At 42.4% G+C, this 20671-nt stretch overlaps 1 protein-coding gene and 1 pseudogene across 1 annotated transcript in view; both read left to right on the top strand.

The window, feature by feature from the left end:
- The first annotated feature begins 367 nt into the window (after positions 1-367).
- Positions 368-20671, top strand: part of CDK17 (cyclin dependent kinase 17) — a 119981-nt gene continuing 99677 nt past the window's right edge. Inside the window, exon 1 of the mRNA XM_055239353.2 lies at positions 368-996. The gene's annotated coding sequence lies outside the window, so the exon portion shown is untranslated. The remainder of the gene's footprint in view (positions 997-20671) is intronic.
- Positions 11255-15297, top strand: LOC129460875 (small nuclear ribonucleoprotein Sm D1-like; annotated as a pseudogene).

Below are 20671 nucleotides of genomic sequence, written 5' to 3'. Positions count from 1 at the left end.
ACTAGTACCCACGTACCCACACACAACAACGGAGAAAAGTTGCACCCATCAACATCTTTCAGTGTGGGTCCTTTGACATGGACTCTCTAGAAAGCCAGTGGAGAACTGTGGCATGGACACCTTGTACAATAATTACTTGTATAACTGAAGCACGAGTTTTGGTTTGGCAGCGGGAAGTTGAGGGGCAGGGGGATGTTGGAGGGGTTGAATTAGTCACATAATTTCTCCCACAGTCGCTGCAGACAGGCACTCATTTCGGTGGGGTCCCCTGGCCCCCTCCGCCGCTCCCCCCACGCGCGCACTTCGGAGCGGGGAGTTTCCCGGGGACACCCGCCCCGCCCTGCAGGCCCCACCCCCGGCCGCCGGCCCCGCCTCCGCCTCCGCCGCCGCCGGCAGGGGTCGCGCTGCCCCCGGCGAGCCGCTCAGGCGGGGGGTGGGGTAAGTTCCCGCGGCCGGTCGCTTTTCTCCGCCGCCGCTGGTTGGATCGTTTCAATAAAAGTCTTTTTTCTCTTGCGCTCGCTCTCCTCCGGGGAACAGGCGGAGGCGTCAATCCGCAGCCGCCGAGTGTGAAAGCGACGCACACGCAAGGAGCGAACGCGGCCGCCCGCAGTCTCCTGAGCTCCCCGCGGGCCGCCGCAGAGCCGCGGAGAAGAAGGAGCCAGAGCCCGGCCAGACCGTCTCAGCCCGCCGTCGGCGCCCGCCCCGCTCGCGCCCGGCTGCTCCGAGGGGATTAGTGGGCCGTCCGCGCGGCTTGTCGGCGCGGGAGCCATGTTGACCGAGGGACTTGGCAACCCGTGAGACACCCGCGGCCCCTCCCGAGGCTCCGGACCCGCGGCGAGAGCCGGAAGGCGGCTGTGGCGGCGGAGGCCTGCGCTCGGAGGCGCCTCACGTCTGCCGGCCGCTGAGACCCGGACCTGCATCCGGTCGCCGCGGGCGTCCGCGGAGCAGCTTCCCCGCAGCGCCTCTCTTCGGGACCCGCGGTCCCCGCTCTTGCTGGTGAGTTGGCGGCTGGCGTCCGCGCCTCGCTTTCCCCCGGTGTCGGGTCGGCCGCGGGGCCGGGAGGCTGCGTGGGACAGAGGCGGGGGCTGGGGCTACTGGGGGCGCGGGTGGCTCAGGCCCGGTCGGGAAGTTGAGCGAGGAGGCGCGGCGCGGGGGGCTAGCGTGCGCCTGTCACCTCTCCGGTCCAGCGAGGACCCTGGGTCGCCCGGGGATTTCCGGGGCTCGGGTGGAGTGTGAGTGTCTGCGAGCTGCTTCCCGGGAGGCGCCGACAGATATAGACGCCGCCGCCTCCGGTGCTCGCTGCCGCTTTGGTCTGCGGGGGAGGCCGGTCTCCCCGCGAGGCGGAGGAGGGGAAAGAGGCAGAAAGTCCCCCGAGACACAAAGGTCCCCTCGGCGGGGGTGGAGCTGGAGGCGCGGGCGACGCTGCCCGGGAGGGGAAGGAAGGGGCGCGGGTCCGCGGGAGGTGGGCGAGGAGGCGGCGGTCGCGGCGCCTGCAGCTCCTTGGAGACGCCGGGGCTGTGCGCGGGTGGGGAGCGCGGAGGAGGAGGAGGAGCCCGCGCGTGGGGAGCGGGCAGAGACAAAGATCAGGGCAGCCTCCTGCTGGCGGGTCACACCCCGGAGTGTTGGTCAAGAGCGGAGGTAGAGGGAATGTGGGAAACCCAGCAAACCGATGGGGAGGGGAAAATGGGGGGAGGAGGGTGCCTAGTGCTGTCGTCTCCGTCGCAGTTGCTTTTCTCAGCATTTTTGTGCCCGATGCTATGCCCGATGCTTTTGCTCCCCAACTCAGCTGGATAGCTCCAGATTCCCTCCCTCCTGTCACCCCCACACTGCCACATTGACTCTCCTGTGGTTTTCCCCTCATTCTCCCCCTACTTTTCGCCCACTCCTTTTCGGGTAAGCGGTATTTTGCGTTCAGCTTGGGGAACGTTTGTTAATGACAGGATGCCTGAGCTTGTTCTGACCCTGAACTGCCTTGAACTCCTCTCTCTTCCTCCCACCCTTTCCTTTTCTGGGATCTATAATGTCACATGGCCGTTAACAATTAGCTTTTCTTTTGCAAAAGTGGCAAAAAGCATTTAGCTGAAATCTGTGGCTCTCGCCTCCTTTATATGAATATGTCCACCAAAGACACCTCGTTGGTCATGTTCTATCACCTCTTCGTCAAATTGACATCAGGTCCTAACAGGTCACTTTCAAGATACAGAAGAGGCAAATTTTGTTTTGAGACTTGGCCATTCCTAGGGTCAGCAAAGTGTATTCCTGGCAGCCAGACCTTCAGTCACTTATCAGGAAATGCTTGACCTAAAGACAGACAATTCTTCCCCCAAACTTTGCTGTTTGTTTTTTGAGTCTTTGTTGAAAGATTTCTTTTAAAAGGCGTTTGTGTGAGAAGATCACGGTAACAAATCTGGCTTATTCTGTTTTAGACTTACTTTCTTAACTCTTGGGCAGAAGAAAATAAATGAGATTTGAAGACCTTTGATACCTTGAGTAGACAAAGCTTCCGTTGAAACTAGAAATAAGACGAAACTAAATTTTAAGGGGAAAAAATTTGCTGGTGGTAATATAATTGGTTTTGTTTCATTTTTTTATGAGTCTGAGGAGTTGACATTAAATGTTGGGATGTTGCTTTGTTAATGAAGTTATTTCAGTTTTTGCAACTCTTAACATCTGCATGCTTCCATAAACAGTGGGTTGGAACAAAAGAAAATGTGACTGAGGGATATTCCTTAAATTCTTTTTTATGTTATGAGAGAGAATATTGGAACATAAAGAATGTTACTTTATCTGGTAAACCATCCCATAGGCCAGAAGCACTAACAGTTTGAATGGTTGGCTTAAAAAAAAAAACGGGAGTCTTTGAATTTAAGCTTACGTAAAATTACTATGCAGATATAGGTTATTATTTATTTTTACAGTGAAAATAAAACATTATTGAAGTATAAATGGAAAGAAAATAAAAGCAAAGCCTTTTTAATGTAGAGACATTAAGTACGAACAGTCATAGCGTTCTGCTCACTGCCATTAAAGGGTTGACATAAACATTGTGGAAGAGATTTCAGTTTCAGGACTAGTGTCTGAATTATGGGACTCCCTACCCCCCCCCCCACCACTTAAAACATTTTAGAGACTTTTGTGAAACTAACAGGTCATATAATTAATAATTGTTGTTTTATGTACATTTATTGAAAGGCCGTATTTGAGGATACACTGATTTTTTTTCCTGCATATTTATCAGTATCGAATTAGAAAATTGAACCTTCAGTGTTACTAGATGGAAATCTACCAAAAAGTAGCAAGGTTTCCGAATGGTGGGATTTATTGGTGATTAAACATTTTTTTTCCTGTATTTTACAAGTTTCACGTTACATTTACAATGAGAAAAAAATGTAAACGTAGAATTAAAGTTTTGTTAATATCGTAATTTGCCTATTGCTGTGCTAAAAGAAGCTTCTATAAAATGTATCATTCTCATCCTTAGATTCAGGCCCGAAAGTAACTTTCAGTGTTAGGTATTTGAAATAATGCAGCCTGTCATATGTACTCTGGTTACCAGAATGAAAAAACAAAAAGAGACATATATAGTAAGGAAATATGAAATTGGAGGAATTGATCCCTATGTGTATTGTAGCTTCGTATACCAGTAGTCTCTCATAAGTGATTGTTTTCATTTAAAAAAAAAAAAAAGAAAATTTAAATTTTATTTGCCCTGTAGCACAGGATAGCTGTGTTAAGCGCAGATTTTAACGTATATGTTTGTTGATACATTTAGTTTTCAGATACTAGTTCAGTCCTACAATTATGGTGGAACTAGATGGCATATAAAATCATTTTGTTTGCTTTGTCGAGGCTTGTTTTTTTCCTTATTTTCAGCAATATTTTCCTTCTTTCCTTTCACTGAAAAACAATGCAACTATTTTATTTTGAACAATGGAAGCTGTAATGGCAACTGGGGTAGCTATTCAAAAGTGGAGATGACGATGTCCCTTAATATTATAAGTTATCTGTGAACACAAAAATTTTTACCCTATGATTTTCTTTGTTATTGCCTACTAATGCTGAATATTTATAAGACATTACATTTTGAATCTTTATTGATGTTTCCTAGTCTTTAGAGAATTTTACCGTCATGGGCTGGCATTCTTTTACATGGCATCTAGATTTCCAGAATGTTCTTTGTATTTTTTGTTTGTTTTATTTGTTTTAGACTTTGAGGATGGATAATTACTTTATTGCTATATTGTAAAAATTATATTCTTTAGGGAATTTTACCTATTTAAAAAATTGTCTCAGTTTTCATACATGGGAAGGATGAATAGTTTTAGGTTCTTTTGCATTTTGAATGGATAATTTTTGCCTAAACTTTTAAATAGGAAATCGGCATTTAAAGTATATTTCATAAAGTGATAATGGCATTTTGCATTTTAAATGCAGAAGATAAACAATAGGTTTATAGTATTTAAAAATGTGCTTTATATAGCATTTTTGAAGTAAAAAATGCCTGTAATAGCGAACCTAGTGTAGTTCACTAGCATTCAATCTACAATGTTGGCAGTTTCTTTGAACTGTTGGGGAGAGGACCAGTTAGACTGGCTTTTAAGAATTTTTATTGTCATCAGTGGATTCTTTGTCATTATTTTGCTTTCAGTATAGTTAGTTGGTGGTTACTTTTGATATCTGCAAAATATTGACCTGGCAAGAGGAATTGCCAAGGGCCAGAGAAGTGTATTGAATATACCTGAGTGTAGTTTATTGTTCCTAGTGTGTCTGCCTCTCCCTGTTAGCCAACATGGAAAATCAATAGACATCTACCAGTAAATCTAATAAATAATGTTACCGTGTTCTGCAGTAACCTGCAATACTGAATACTGTTTGAGGATGTAGATTTACAGATCTATGGCATATCGGGATGAGGTGAAAATTATCTTGCTCTCCAAAGTCTCCTCTTGAAAATATTTTTGATATCACCTTATTTTACTTGGGCTACTATAACAAAATACCATACATTGAGGTGGCTTAAAACAGAGATATTTTCTCTCAGGTCTGGGGCTGGAAGTCTGAAATCAGGGAAGCACCTGCCCTCTCAGCTGTCTTCTTCCTGGGCACACTTAAGGCCTTTCCTCCCTGCCTGCAGGTGAAGTGGGAGGGAGATAGGAGGAGGGAGAGGTGAGGATGTCTTTTTCTTTTCTACTTAAAAGGGCACAAATCCCGTCATGAGAGGGTCTCACTCTTAGGACCTAATCTAAACCTAATTACTTCCCAAAGGCCCACCTCTAATAGCCATCACACTGGGAGGTTCGGACTTCAACATGTGAATTTTGGGGGTACACAGATCTTCAGTCCATAACATAAACCTTGTGAAAGAAATTAATGTTAATTAATTACCACCTCTACTAGGCACTATGCTAAGTATTATTTTGTGAAATCCTCACAATAAGCACTTCATATAGGTATTCTGCCTGTTTTCAAATGAAGAAACAGACCTTAGGTTAAGTCATTGTTTCCAGGGACCGACCTCTGTGGTAACATTGACATTCCGGTTTAGGCATTCAAACCACTACTCTACACTGTCTCCATGAGGATGAGATGTTAAAAAGTCAATGTTACTGTCTGCACTCTATAAACAGTGAGTGAGAAATTAGAAAAGTCATCAAAAGAAGATTTAAAGTACATCGAACTGGTTTTACTACATTAAAAGATTGTAGTATATAAAATATGTAAGGTAGAACAGGTTGCTCATAATGATTTAAAAATCAAGATGCTAAAAAGATTTAAAACATTTATATGGGTCGGGCCTGGTGGCTCATGCCTGTAATCCCAGCACTTTGAGAGGCTGAGGCGGGCGGATCACGAGGTCAAGAGGTCCAGACCAGCCTGGCCAACATGGTGAAACCCCGTCTCTACTAAGAATACAAAAATTAGCTGGGCGCGGTGGTGCATGCCTGTAATCCCAGCTACTCGGGAGGCTGAGGCAGGAGAATTGCTTGAACCTGGGAGGCGGAGGTTGCAGTGCGCCGAGATCGCACCATTGCACTCTAGCCTGGCGACAGAGCAAGACTCTGTCTCAGGGGAAAAAAATTATAGATTTTTTGAATAAATAATAAATAAAAATAAAATAATAAATAAGTGTTTTTTGTCTACTTTTTTTTTTTTTTTTTTGAGACGGAGTCTCTCAGTTGGCCCAGGCTGGAGTGCAGTGTTGCAGTTGCGTGATCTCAAGCTATTCTCGTGCCTCAGCCTCCAGAGTAGCTGGGACCACAGGTGGTGTGAGCTACCACGTCCAGCTAATTTTTGTATTTATAGTAGAGATGGGTTTTCACCATGTTGGCCAGGCTGGTCTCGAACTCCTGACCTCAGGTGATCTGCACACCTCGGTCTTCCAAAGTGCTAGGATTACAGGCGTGAGACACCGTACCTGTGCTTGTCTGCCTTTTAGTAGCATATTTTTGTTTCTTTTTATGCATTTGTTAGTGTAAATATATTCAATAATTCTCTAAATTTTGTGTACATGTTTGTAAACAAGGGAAAAGGACCCAAAGATAATTTCTCTTTCATTGTATTCTAGTTTAGTTACTAACTTTGGCCTTCTCAAGTCATATTAATCCTACTGTTCTTATAATTCATGGGTAATGTTTTAGTATGTGTTAATATTCATAATGTAAACAAAGTTGGTAAAAGTTGATATTAATACTTGTGAGAATTTTTTTTTTTTTTTTTTTGAGACGGAGGCTCACTCTGTTGCCCAGGCTGAAGTGCAGTGGCGTGATCTTGGCTCACTGCAACCTCCGCCTCCTGGGTTCAAGTGTTTCTCCTGCCTCAGCCTCCCAAGTAGCTGGGATTACAGGCGGGCACCACCACGCCCAGCTAATTTTTGTATTTTTTTTTTTTTTTTTTTTTTTGAGACGGAGTCTCGCTCTGTCGCCCAGGCTGGAGTGCAGTGGCGCAATCTTGGCTCACTGCAAGCTCCGCCTCCCGGGTTCACGCCATTCTCCTGCCTCAGCCTCTCCGAGTAGCTGGGACTACAGGCGCCCGCCACCACGCCCGGCTAATTTTTTGTATTTTTAGTAGAGACGGGGTTTCACCGTGGTCTCGATCTCCTGACCTCGTGATCCGCCCGCCTCGGCCTCCCAAAGTGCTGGGATTACAAGCGTGAGCCACCGCGCCCGGCCCTAATTTTTGTATTTTTAGTAGAGACAGGATTTCACCATGTTGGCCAGGCTGGTCTTGAACTCCTGACCTCATGATCTGCCTGCCTTGGCCTCCCAAAGTGCTGAGATTATAGGCATGAGCCACTGCGCTTGGTCTATACTTGTCAGAAACTATCAGGTAACAGCATGTGAGCCCTTATCACTCCAAATTTAGACTCACTCTTCTTTAAATTAGTTAATATGTATTTTTTAGTATTATTTTAGAATAAAATTTTTTGAAGTATAACAAGTTAGATTTTAGTATTTTATATTATTGACTTGTAATGTTATTTCTGGCGGAAAAAGAAGCTTTTCATTGAGTATGTGTGTGTGTGTTTGTGTTTGGTAAGATACAGGGTCTCAGTCTGCCACCCAGGTTGATTGCAGTGGTATCGTCACGGCTTCTTATAGCCTCGACCTCTGGGGCTCCAGTGGCCCTCCCACCTCAGCCTCCCAAATAGCTGGGACTACAGGTTCAGCGCCACCAGTCTCGGCTAAGTTTTGTGTTTTTAGTAGAGACGGGGTTTTGCCATATTGCCCAAGCTGTTCTTGAACTCCTGGGCTCAAGCAATCCGTCTGCCTCAGCCTCCCAAAGTGCTGAAATTACAGAGGTGAGCCACTGTGCCCAGATTTTTCACTGATTCTGAAGTAAAATTGGATTCCTTAGACTTTAGCACCTTGAGTCTGACCTATTAAATTAGTTTTTTGTTTTTTTTTTTGAGACGGAGTCTCACAGGCTGGAGTGCAATGGCGCGATCTTGGCTCACTGCAACCTCTGCCTCCTGGGTTCAAGCGATTCTCCCTGCCTCAGCCTTCTGAGTAGCTGGAATTACAGGTGTCTGCCACTATGCCCTGCTAATTTTTGTAGTTTTTAGTAGAGATGAGGTTTCACTCTCTTGGCCAGGCTGGTCTTGAACTCCTGACCTCGTGATCCACCTGCCTCGGCTTCCCAAAGTGCTGGGATTACAGGTGTGAGCCACTGCGCCAGGCCTTAAATTAGTTTTAAGAAGTGGTCCTTTATGGCTCAATTTGGGTTAATAAATTTAATTTTTCAATTCAGGTGTGCAGTTGGTAAGTATTTTTAAAGTATTTGTTACGTCCTCAATATTGTATTAGCCATTATCTGTGTTGTAACAATATAATTTAATGTGGCAATAATGTAACATATAAAATAACAGCAATGTTGGTTGTCTGAGTGTTCTGTCCACAGCCTTCCTTCCAGGTTTTATGTGTTCCTGGGAATCTCGTCTATATTTAGGGCTTTGTTCTCATCACCCATATGCAATAATCTCCACCTCTTTATTTCTAATCTAGACCTCTTTTTCTGAGTTGCATTCCAGCTTCCTACTCGATATTGCCTTAGTGCTCCCTTACCTAAACTGAACTGGAATCCGCTATTTCTATTCCCAATCTCAGTGAATGCTACCACTGTCAGCCTAGTCACGTAAGCCAAAAACTTTGGCAGCTTCTTTCTTATGCTTTTCTGTTATGCTCATTTCCCCTTAGTCCAGTTAGTCACACCAAGTCCTGTTAATTTGAATTCCTAAATATCTTTTAAATTTATTTTTTCCTGTGTCACTTTCTTACATAAGGGTTTTGGAATCTCTTATTTACTGGCTCCAGTTTTGTCCCATTTTAATCTAACCATATTCTTTCTTTATGTTTATATATGTATCTTATTTTATCCTTTTTTCCGTACTGCCATCCATTCATCCATCCATGTCTGAAGTACCTGCCTACTCTATACTAGACACTATGGTAGGGGCTAGGATACAAAGATGAAGAAACTGGTATGTTGATATTACAATGCTGTGACACTTGTAGAGAAATTCTCATTTTTGAGCCCAAACGTCGCTTCCTCCAACGTGATCTTTGTTCCATTCTGACAAAGTTATGGTGGTTCTGCTATATAGTATTTATGTATACTGTAGTACTTAATATGTTGTATTGTAATTAATTATTTTCAGGTCTCTCCCTCTTTTGGCTGGCTTTGTGCTCCAGAGAGGCCATGTTTTTTTCATTTCTGTATTTCTTCCCATATTATCATACTATTAAATTGAATGAAGTGATGGAATTAGGAGAAACAACACCGAGTTGGTAAATTACGGTCAGAGTAGGCTTAGATGCAATCAAGAATACATTTTAATATAGTAGATAATAAAAAGTGTAAAAGGTTTCGAATATTGGAGCTATTCAGTTTTGGTGGTATTTGTGTGAGAGCAATCTAGAGCAGTTTGTAGGCCAACTTGGAGGGACAGTAACTTGGCATTGTTGAGACTTTTTAATTGCGCGTGAGCTGTACTAACTTGTTAGTGAAAATAGAAAAGGGGTGTGGCCTTCAAAGATTGTTGTCTTTTAGACAAAATGGAAATATAAAATTATAATGTTAATATGTAAAGAAAGTACTCATTTCTGAAGGTCTAAAAACATTGGTCAATATATCAGGAGTAAAATTTGGTTTAACCGAAAAAAACTGGCCTGCTGGCTGGGCGCAGTGGCTCTCGCCTGTACTCCCAGCACTTTGGGAGGCTGAGGCGGGCAGATCACGAGGTCAGGAGATCGAGACCATCCTGGCTAACACGGTGAAACCCCGTCTCTACCAAAAATACAAAAAAATTAGCCGGGCATGGTGGCAGGCACCTGTAGTCCCAGCTACTCGGGAGGCTGAGGCAGGAGAATCGCTTGAACCCAGGAGGCAGAGGTTGCAGCGAGCTGAGATCACGCCACTGCACTCCAGCCAGGGCGACAGAGTGAGACTCCGTCTCAAAAAAAAAAACAAAAAAACAAAAACAAAAACAAAATGACCTGCCACAGTGGCTCACGCCTGTGATCCCAGCACTTTGGGAGGCCAAGGCGGTCAGATCACTTGAGGTCAGGGGTTCGAGACCAGCCTGGGCAACATGGCGAAACCCCATCTCTACTAAAAATACAAAAAATTAGCCGGGCGTGGTGGCGCAGGCCTGTAATTCCAGCTACCTAGGAGGCTGAAGCACAAGAAAATTGCTTGAACCCGGGAGGTGGAAGTTGTAGTGAGCCGAGATCATACCACTGCACTCCAACCTGAGTAACAGAGTGAGACTCTGTTTCAAAAAAAAAAAAGAAAAAAAACACCAACCCCCCCCCCGCAAAAAAAAAAAATCATCCCTAATGAAATCTAGCTCTTTAGCTGTGTAGTATTGGCTTAAATGCGCTTACTGAAGTGCAGAATTGTACTGAAAGGATCAAACAGTGCATTTAATGTTATTCATGCTGCTGTGGTAATTTATGTGTACAGTTTGACTAGAAGCTTTGTTTTTCTTTTTTTTTTTTTTTTTTTGAGATGGAGTCTCCCTCTGTCGTCTAGGTTGGAGTGCAGTGGTGCAATCTCAGCTCACTACAATCTTCACCTCCCGGGTTCAATAAATTCTCCTGTCTCAGCCTCCCGAGTAGCTGGTATTATAGGCGTGTGCCACCATGCCTGGCTAATTTTTGTATTTTTAGTAGTGTTGGCCAGGCTGGTCTCTAACTCCCGAGCTCAGGTGATCCACCCACCTTGGCCTCCCAAAGTGTTGGGATTACAGGCGTGAGCCGCCACGCCCGGCCTTGTTTTTAAATGGAATTACAGTAATGAAATAAAAACTGTTCTGTGGTCTACTTTTAAACTTGAAGGATTTTTTTTCTTTTTCTTTTCTTTTCTTTTCTTTTTTTTGAGATGGAGTCTTGCCCCATCGTCCAGGCTGGAGTGCAGTGGCACTATCTCTGCTAACTGCAACCTCCACCTCACGGGTTCAGACGATTCTCCTGCCTCAGCCTCCTGAGCAGCTGGGACTACAGGTGCACGCCATTGTGTCTGGCTAATCTTTGTATTTTTAGTAGAGAGGGTGTTTCACCATGTTGGGCAGGCTGGCCTTGAACTCCTGAGCTCAGGTGATCCACCCACCTAGGCCTCCCAAAGTACGAGGATTAAAGGCGTGAGCCACCGCGCCTGGCCAACGCTTTTTTAAAATGCCTGTAATCCCAGCACTTTGGGAGGCCTAGGTGGGTGGATCACCTGAGCTCAGGAGTTCGAGACCACGCTGACCAACATGGTGAAACCCGTCTCTACTAAAAAATACAAAAAAATTAGCCAGGCGTGTTGGCAGGTGCCTGGAGGGAGGAGAATCACTTGAACCCGGGAGGTGGAGGTTGCAGTAAGCTGAGATCGCTTCACTGCACTCCAGCCTGGGCGACAGAGCAAGACTCCATCTCAAAAAAAAAAAAATCGAGTTTTAAATTATACCTCTTTCGGCCGGGCGCGGTGTCTCACGCCTGTAATCCCAGCACTTTGGGAGGCTGAGGCAGGCGGATTATGAGGTCAGGAGATCAAGATCATCCTAGCCAACATGGTGAAACCCCGTCTCTACTAAAAATACAAAAATTCGCTGGGTGTGGTGGCGCATGCCTGTAATTCCAGCTACCCAGGAGACTGAGGCAGGAGAATCGCTTGAACCTGGGAGGCGGAAGTTGCAGTGAGCCAAGATCACACCACTGCACTCCAGCCTGGTGACAGAGTGAGACTTCGTCTCAAAAAAAAAAAAACCCTCTTCTATAGTAGATGTGTTATAAGTAATTTATTTTAAGCAGTAGTTCGAGATTATGGCTTGGTAACATCTTGTTTGAAGTGTGACATTTAAAATGAATTTTCATAATTTGTGGGAGTCAGTGCCTTTTTAAATTCTCAACTTACATAGTCTTCTTAAAACACTTTTTATATTAAGCTTTTGAAATCATGGTTTATTAACCAACATTTATCATTTCAGAAACAGTGGGGTATTGTGTGTTGCAGTAATTTTTGCCCAAAGTTGGTGAGCATGGATTTTTTTGTTGATCCCTCCGTTCTCTAGATATCATTTACATTTCCATTTTGCTCTGATCCCCTTTCTTCCCAAGAAGCTATAAAATGGTTGAAACATTTGTTTCAGGTACAATTTTCTGGAAAAGATCTGCAACTTAGGTTTCTATTGTATAAAGTTTAGAATTGGTTATATGTTTTCAATTTTCTTTTCATAAAGGCTACTTCAGTAATAACTGATAATAACCATATTACCATAGCTCGTTACTTTAACTCTTGGCTGGGCAAGGTGGCTCATATGCCTGTAATCCCAGCATTTAGGGAGGCAGACTGGGGAGGATCACTGGAGCCTAGGAGTTTGAGGCCAGCCTGGGCAACATAGGGAGACCCCATGCCTACAAAAAAATTAAAAAAAAAAATTAGTTGCATGATGGCACATGCCTGTAGTTCCAGCTACCCAGGAGGCTGAGGCAGAAGGCTCTCTTGAGCCTGTCTCAAAAAAAAAAAAATAATAATAATAATAAGTGAGGCCTGGTGGGAGGTATTTGGATCATGGTGCAGATCCCTCATGAATGGCTTAGCACCATCCCCTTGGTGAAGAGTGAGTTCATGTGAGATCCGGTTGTTTTAAAGTTTGTAGCTGCTTCTCTGCTCTCTCTTGTTCCTGCTCTCACCATGTGACATGCCTCCTCCCACTTGGTTTTGCACCATGAGTAAAAGCTTCCTGAGGCCTCCCCAGATGCCAAGCAGATGTTGGCATTATGCTTGTACAGCTTGTGGAACCATGAGGCAATTAAACCTCTTTTCTTTATAAATTACCCTGTCTCAGGGATTCCTTTATAGCAATGTAAGAACAGCCCAACACAGCATGTAAAACATTGATTGTTTTTGCTGCAACTCTTTATAAAATAAGAACTATTGGTAGTGGTAATAAAATTGTTTAATCCATTGCTTCATGTTGAAGGAATGTCTAAATCAGTGGTTCACAAAGACAATTGAATGAAAATCATCTCTGGCTTTTTGAACTTTGCATATTTCCCAGATTTTCTAATATGCCTCTACTCCCACCAGATTTGAGTGTAACTGTAGCAGTGAGTTTGCATTATTAATGGGTGTGTGTTGCATCCTTCTTGTATGTTTGGGGGTGGAGGTGGCACATATAGACATACCAGTAAACAGTCTAAGATGTGCATTGTTGTTTCTAATCTAATGACCATTAGGAATAAATAGGCCATAATCTTTTGTAAGAATATCTTTAAGCTTTCCTTAGGCCAACCACATATTTCTTTGAACCATTTTCCCTGTTCTGTTCCACTTCTTTAGGCCTGTGCTTTATCATTTACTTGACATCTTAATAGTCTAGACAGTATTTGCTTTCCTTGTTAATGACTCTTGTATGTGACTCTAGAGTTTTTCTTTTCTTTTTTTTTTTATATATAGATGAGATGTCACTATGTTGCCCAGGCTGGTTTCCAACTCCTGAGCTCAAGTAATCCTCCCACCTTGGCCTCCCAAACTGCTAAGGTTACAGGCGTGAGCTACCACACCTGGCTGATTGTTTTTCTCTTTTATTTTATTATTATTATTTTTTTAGAGGAACGGTCTTACTTGCCCAGGCTGGAGCACAGTGGTGCAGTCCCAGCTCATTGCATCCTCAACTTACTGGGCTCAAGCAATCCTCCCACCTCAGCTTCCTGAGCAGCTGGGACCACAGGCGCACACCACCATGCCCAGCTAATTTTTTACTTTTTGTTTTTTTGGTAGAGACAGGGTCTCACTATGTTGCCCAGGCTAGTCTTGAACTCCTGGACACAAGTGATTCTCGAGCCTCAGCCTCCCAAAGCGCTGAGATTACAGGTGTGAGCAACCATGCCCCGCCTCACGTTTTTCTGAAATCAAAATAGAATAACTGGTTATAAAGTTTACCCATCAAAAGAAGAAACTGACTTTGCATTTTATTCTTTGTCATAAAATCTGCCTGGATGCTTAGTATTACATTATTGTTTACTATTATATGTTATTCTGGAGTAATGGCTTTAACCTGAACTTCAGAATCATTCTTGTTGACTAAAATAAGAAAAATCTAAAGGCATGCTTGTATGTATGTAATCTCAAACTCTGTTTCTGAATGAGAATCTCTGGGTTTGGGTTTTTAATGTTTCAGACAATTTTTGATGGATCCTGGAGTTTTAGAAACACTGTTCTAGGGTTTAGCATAGTGTTAAGGGAAGGAACCACTCATAGATTAAATTTAAAGTAGATTCATACTTCTAGTGGGTTGGTCGGTCGGTCCTTGGTTGCTGGATTCTGTGTGCTATTGGACCCAAAGAATGACGGCACTGCTAGAATGAAGCTCATGAGATTTTTGATGAAATGATTCATGAAACTGTAACCTTGAATTGAAAAGTGGAACACAAGTCTATGGAACAGTCACAGGTGTGGATATCACTGTGAATACACATCTTAAAGTGTGAAAATGACCCTGAAGACACAGAACCTGTACAATTGGAAACACAAATTTGAGGAAGTAACATTAGATATTTTACTCTACCAGACAGTTTACCTCTGGATACACTACTTGTGGATGTTGAGCCTAAGGTAAAACCTAAGAAAAGGGAAGCTGTTTGTTGCAGGAAGAGGCCAGTGCAGAAGTGGAGGTAGAGGAAGAGTGCATGGCCATGGCAGAGGAAGAGGGGTCCTAGGTGGTAATGTCTCTTCAGATTACTGTTTCAAGGTAATATGTAATTTGAGACAATTTTCTGTACAGGTTTTCTTCACTTATGTCAATTTTTATTTTTAAATTTTTTTCTATCAAAAAATTTACCATTATGCAGTATGTCCATGTAATATGTCAGTTTTTTTGTTGTTTTGTTTTTCATTTTGAGACAGGGCCTCTTTCTGTCTCCCAGGCCGGAGTGCAGTGGCACGATCTCAGGTCACTGCAGCCTCTGCCTCATGGACTCGAGAGATCCTCCCACTTAAGCCTCCTGAGTAGCTGGGACTTCAGGTGCCGCCGCCATGCTTGGCTAATTTTTTAAAGATTTTTGTGGAGAGTAGAGATGAGGTTTCACTATATTGTGCAGGCTGGTCTCAAACTTCTGGGCTCAAGTGATCCACCTTGGCCTCCCAAAGTGCTGAGATTGCAGGCGTGTGCCACTGTGTCTGGCCAGTATGTCAGTTTTTAACAAACATAAATGTGTGGAAAATTTTTTGAAGTAAAGGCAAAGTGATTAAACCTTTCTACGTGAGTGTGGTGGCTCATGTCCGTAATCCCAGCACTTTGGGAGGCTGAGGTGGGCAGATCACCTGAGCCCAGGTGTTTAAGACTAGCCTGGGCAACATGGCAAAATGCCATCTCTTTAAAAAAAAATTGGCCAGGTGTGGTGGCACATGCCTGTAGTCCTGGCTACTCCTCTGGAAGGTAAAGGCTGCAGTGAGCTGTGATTGTGCCGCTGCTCCCCAGCCAGGGTGACAGAGTTAGAGACCCTATCTCAAAACAAAACAAAACCAAAAAACCTTCCCATCGTTCCATCTTATTTTTCCCTACCTTTTTTTGTTCTACTTGGAGCCTTTTAGTTTTACCAGGAGTTGGCAGTTTTCTTAATTTTATGTATAATTGTCTTTTGTTTCAATTATTTTATGTTTTTTCCTTTAGTGGATGTTTTTGTCTGACTCTTTTAGCTTGTTTCTTATCAGTGATACTGTTTCCTATCTGTATGGTCTCAGTTATTAGTTTTAGAAAATTATTTTTAAAATGTGAGAATGTATAATCATATAAAAATGTACAGTGTACATTTTCTAACATGGTGGTTATTATCTTCAAATATTATCTTGGCTTTTCTCCAATATGTTTTGTATTTTTGTTTAAGATCCTTTTTATGTTTTTTTTAAGGTACCAAATAATTATGGCCGTTACTTTTAGTGTTTGCAAAAGAGGCTTAACCATTTCATGTTGTTTGATAATTATTACTTTTTGTTTTTCATTGTTTTGTTTTAAAAATAATTTCAACCTTTATTTTTGATTCAGGACATACAAGTGCAGGTTCGTTACATGAGTATATTGCGTGATGCTGAGGTTTGGGGTATGTATGGATGAGCCTGTCACTCTGGTAGTGAGCATAGTATGTGATAGGTAGTTTTTCAGCCCATGCCCCTATTTGCCAACCCCTTCTAGTCATCTCCAGTGTCTGTTGTTAACATCTTTTTTTGTTTTTTGAGACGGAGTCTCACTCTGTCGCTCAGGCTGGAGTGCAGTGGCACTATCTTGGCCCACTGCAACCTCCGCGTCCTGGATTCAAGCAACTCTCTTGCCTCAGCCTCCTGAGTAGCTGGGACTACAGGCGCCCGCCACCACGCCTGGCTAATTTTTGTATTTTTAGTAGAGACAGGGTTTTGCCATGTTGGCCAGGCTGGTCTTGAACTCCTGACCTTAAGATCCACCCACTTCGGCCTCCCAAAGTTCTAGCATTACAGGTGTGAGCCACCGTGCCTGGCTTTTTTTTTTTTTTTTTTCCTTGAGAAAGGGTCTTGGTCTCACTCAGACTAGAAGGCAGTGGCATGATCATGGCTCACTGCAGCCTTGACCTTCTGGGCTCAAGTGATCTTCCCACCGCAGCCTCCCACATAGCTGGGACCATGGGCATGTACCACCACACCTGGCTAACTTTTTGATTTTTTGTAGATACAAGGTCTATGTTGCCCAGGCTGGTCTTGAACTCCTGGGCTCAAGCAGTCCTCTTGCCTCAGCCTCCCAAAGTGCTGGCATTACAGGCATTAGCCACCCTACTCAGCTGTTCCTATCTTATGTCCATGTGTGCTCAGTGTTTAGCTCCCAAATATAAGTGAGAACATGCAGTATTTGGTTTTCTGTTCTTGCAGTAATTTACTGAGGATAATGGTCTCCAGCTGCATCCATGTTGCTGCGAAGAGCAAGATCTCATTCTTTTTTTATGGCTATACAGTACTCCATGGTGTGTATGTACCATGTTTTCTTTATCCAGTTCACCATCAGTGGGCACCTAGGTTGATTCCATGTCTTTGCTATTGTGAATAGTGCCGCCATAAACCTATAAATACATGAGTCTTTTTGATAAAATGATTTGTTTTCTTTTGGGTATATACCCAGTAATGGGATTATTGAATTGAACTGGTAGTTCAGGTTTTAGCTCTTTGAGAAATCTCCAACTGCTTTCCACAGTGGCTAACCTAAGTTACATTCCCACCAACAATGTATAAGCTTTCCCTTTTCTCTGCAGCCTTGCCAACATCTGTTATTTTTTGACTTTTTAATAATAGCCATTCTGACTGGTGTGAGATGGTATTTTGTTGTGGTTTTCATTGCATTTATCTCATGATTAGTAATGTTGAACATTTTTTTATGTTTGTTGGCTGCTTGTATGTCTTCTTTTGAGAAGTGTCTGTTCATGTCCTTTGTCTACTTCTTAATGGGATTTTTTTTTTTCTTGTGGATTTGAGTTCCATATGGATTCTGAATATTAGTCCTTTGTTGGATGCATAGTTTGCAAATCTTTTCTCCCATTCTGAAGGCTGCCTGTATACTCTTGATAATTTCTTTTGCCATGCAGAAGCTCTTTAGTTTCATTAGGTCCTGCTTGTCAATTTTTGTTTTCGTTGCAATTGTTTTGGGGGACTTAGCCATAAATTCTTTGCCAATGCTGATGTCTGGAAGACTGTTCTTGGGTTTTCTTCTAGGATTTTATAGTCTAATGTCTTTAATTCATGTTGAGTTAATTCTTGTATATGACACAAAGTAGGGGCCCACTTTCATTCTTCTGCGTATGTCTATCCAGTTATCCCAGCATGATTTATTGAGTAGAGAGTCCTTTTCCCATTGTTTATTTTTGGCAACTTTGTTGAAGATCAGACGGTTGTGGTTGTGCAACTTTATTTCTGGATTCTCCATTCTGTTCCATTGGTCTGTGTGTGTTTTTGTATCAGTACCATGCTGTTTTGGTTACTTTAGTCCTACAGTTTAAAGTTGGGTAGTATGATTCCTCGGCTTTGTTCTTTCTGCTTAGGGTTGCTTTGGCTATTTGGGCTTTTTGGTTCTGTATGAATCTTAGAAGAGTTTTTTTTTTTTTTTTCTAATTTTGTGAAGAATTATATTGATAGTTTGATAGGAATAGCATTGAATCCGTATATTGCTTTTGGCAGTATGGATATTTTAATGATATTGATTCTTCTAGTTAATGAGCATGGAATGTTTTTACATTTGTTTGTATCATCACTGATTTCTTTCAGCAGCGTTTTGTAGTTGTTATTCTAGAGATCTTTCACCTCCCTGGTTAGATGTAATACTGGGCACTTCATTTTTTGGGGGGCTGTTGTAAATAAGATTGTGTTTTTAATTTGGCTCTCAGCCAGAATGTTGTGGTATAGAAATGCTACTGATTTTTATTCATTGATTTTGTATCCTGAACCTTTACTGAAGTTGTTTACAGTTCTAGGAGCCTTTTGGCAGAGTCTTTAGGGTTTTCTAGACACATAATTGTATCTGCAAAGAGAGATAGTTTGATTTCTTCTTTCTCTATTTAGATGCCTTTGATTTTTTTTTTTTCTTGCCTGATTGCTCTGGCTAGGACTTTCAAGTACTATGTTGAATAGGAGTGGTGAGAGTGTGAGAGTGGGCATCTTTGTCTTGTTCCAGTTCTCAAGGGAATTGTTCCAACTTTTGCCCATTCATGAAGGGATGCTGGGTTTTATCAAAAGCTTTTTCTCTGTCTGTTGAGAAGATGATATGTTTTTTGTTTTTTAATTCTGTTTTAGTGGTGAATCACATTTCTTGTTTTCATGTGTTGAAGCAACCTTGCACCCCAGGAACAAAGCTTACTTAATTATGGTGAATTAACATTTTGATGTGCTGCCGGATTCCATTTGCTAGTATTTTGTTGAGGATTTTTGTGTCTATGTTCATCAGGGATATTGTTCTGAAGTTTTCTTTTTTCATCGTATCTCTGCCAGATTTTGGTATCAGGCTGATGCTGGCTCCCTAGAATGAGTTAGGGAGGAAACCCTCCTTGATTTTTTGGAATAGTTTCAGTAGGATTGGTACCAGTTTTTCTTTGTACGTCTGGTAGAATTTGGCTGTGAATCCATCTGGTCCTGCACTTTTTTTGGTTGGTAGGATTTTTTATTTTTTTTAATTACTGATTCAGTTTTGGAACTTGTTATTTGTCTGTTCAGGTTTTCACTTACTTCCTGGTTTAATCTTGGGAAGTTATGTGTTTCCAGGAATTTATCCTTTTCCTCTAGATTTCCTAATTTGTGTGCATAGAGGTGTTGATAGTAGGCTGAATATCTTTTGTATTTCTGTTTCCACTATTTTAAATTGGTGCTGTGACAAACTTGAACATGAGATATCCCTTTCCCACCCACCCCTGCCATTTTGCATTTCTTAGGGTAGATAGATGTCTAGAAGTGGAATTCCCAAACCAAAGTCTGTGAACCCTTTTCTGATATTCTCTTTTGTACCAGTACCACGAATAATGTGCCACATCTGTTTTTAGTGATATGATTATCTAAAATGTTTGCTTTTAATCATTGGTTTTAGAAAAATATATTTGAATTTCTTTGATTTCTGGGATGTTGGTCCTCCTCCCACCCCCATTATCCCTACAGATTGCTAAGGAGGAGACTTTGCTCCCTGAATCCTGGCATCTTCTTTTTTTTTTTGAGACGGAGTCTCGCTCTGTCGCCCAGGCTGGAGTGCAGTGGCGCAATCTCGGCTCACTGCAAGCTCCGCCTCCCGGGTTCACGCCATTCTCCTGCCTCAGCCTCTCTGAGTAGCTGGGACTACAGGTGCCCGCCACCACGCCCGGCTAATTTTTTGTATTTTTTTAGTAGAGACGGGGTTTCACCGTGGTCTCGATCTCCTGACCTCGTGATCTGCCCGCCTCGGCCTCCCAAAGTGCTGGGATTACAAGCGTGAGCCACCGCGCCCGGCCTGGCATCTTCTTTTTTTAATTTTTTCTGATATTTGGTTTCTATCAAATTGTTATATAATAAAAAAAAACCTAGATAACTTGTTTTGGTGATCCATCTCTTTTTATATTCATTCCAGCTTATTTTAATTATCAATGCTTTGTAATATATTTTAATATCTGGTATGGCAAAACAATTTTTTTCTTCTAATAATTTTGATATTCTTATATATGTATTTTTAATTCTACTTTAGTAAATGGCAGGCAAAAAAAATGTAGATCTACGGACAATAGTAAAGTTTATGGGAGGAAAATTGCAGATGATCCTTTCAGCTCCCTAGAAGTCTCTATTTTTTTCTTCAAAACTGGTCTCCCTATTATAAAATTTGAACTGTAGGTATGTCAGTATATCTATAAGAGTTGCATCAGGAATTGAAATAGACTTCCTGTTACCCGTTGTCTAGGTTGTACCCTGTAAAGAACATCTTTTTTATTTTTGTAGGAAAAAATGGTTTTGTACATGGGATGAAACAATATAAACTCAAAACTTACAGATAAGTGTTAGTTCTATCACTCATCTCTTTAAAAAGTTTATATGAATATCCAGTCAAAACCAACAAGGTATCGCCCTTGAAATGTTATCTATATGGATTTCCAAGGAGATTATAGGACTGTATACTGTCTTGGAATGTCCTCAGAAGGCTTAGAGAGCATCTTGGTAAAAGGTTATGTGG

Source organism: Symphalangus syndactylus, chromosome 13, assembly GCF_028878055.3.
Source record: "Symphalangus syndactylus isolate Jambi chromosome 13, NHGRI_mSymSyn1-v2.1_pri, whole genome shotgun sequence".
Lineage (NCBI taxonomy): Eukaryota > Metazoa > Chordata > Mammalia > Primates > Hylobatidae > Symphalangus > Symphalangus syndactylus.
The sequence above is the reverse complement of the archived record's forward strand: the minus strand, read 5'-3'. Positions and strand labels throughout refer to the sequence as shown.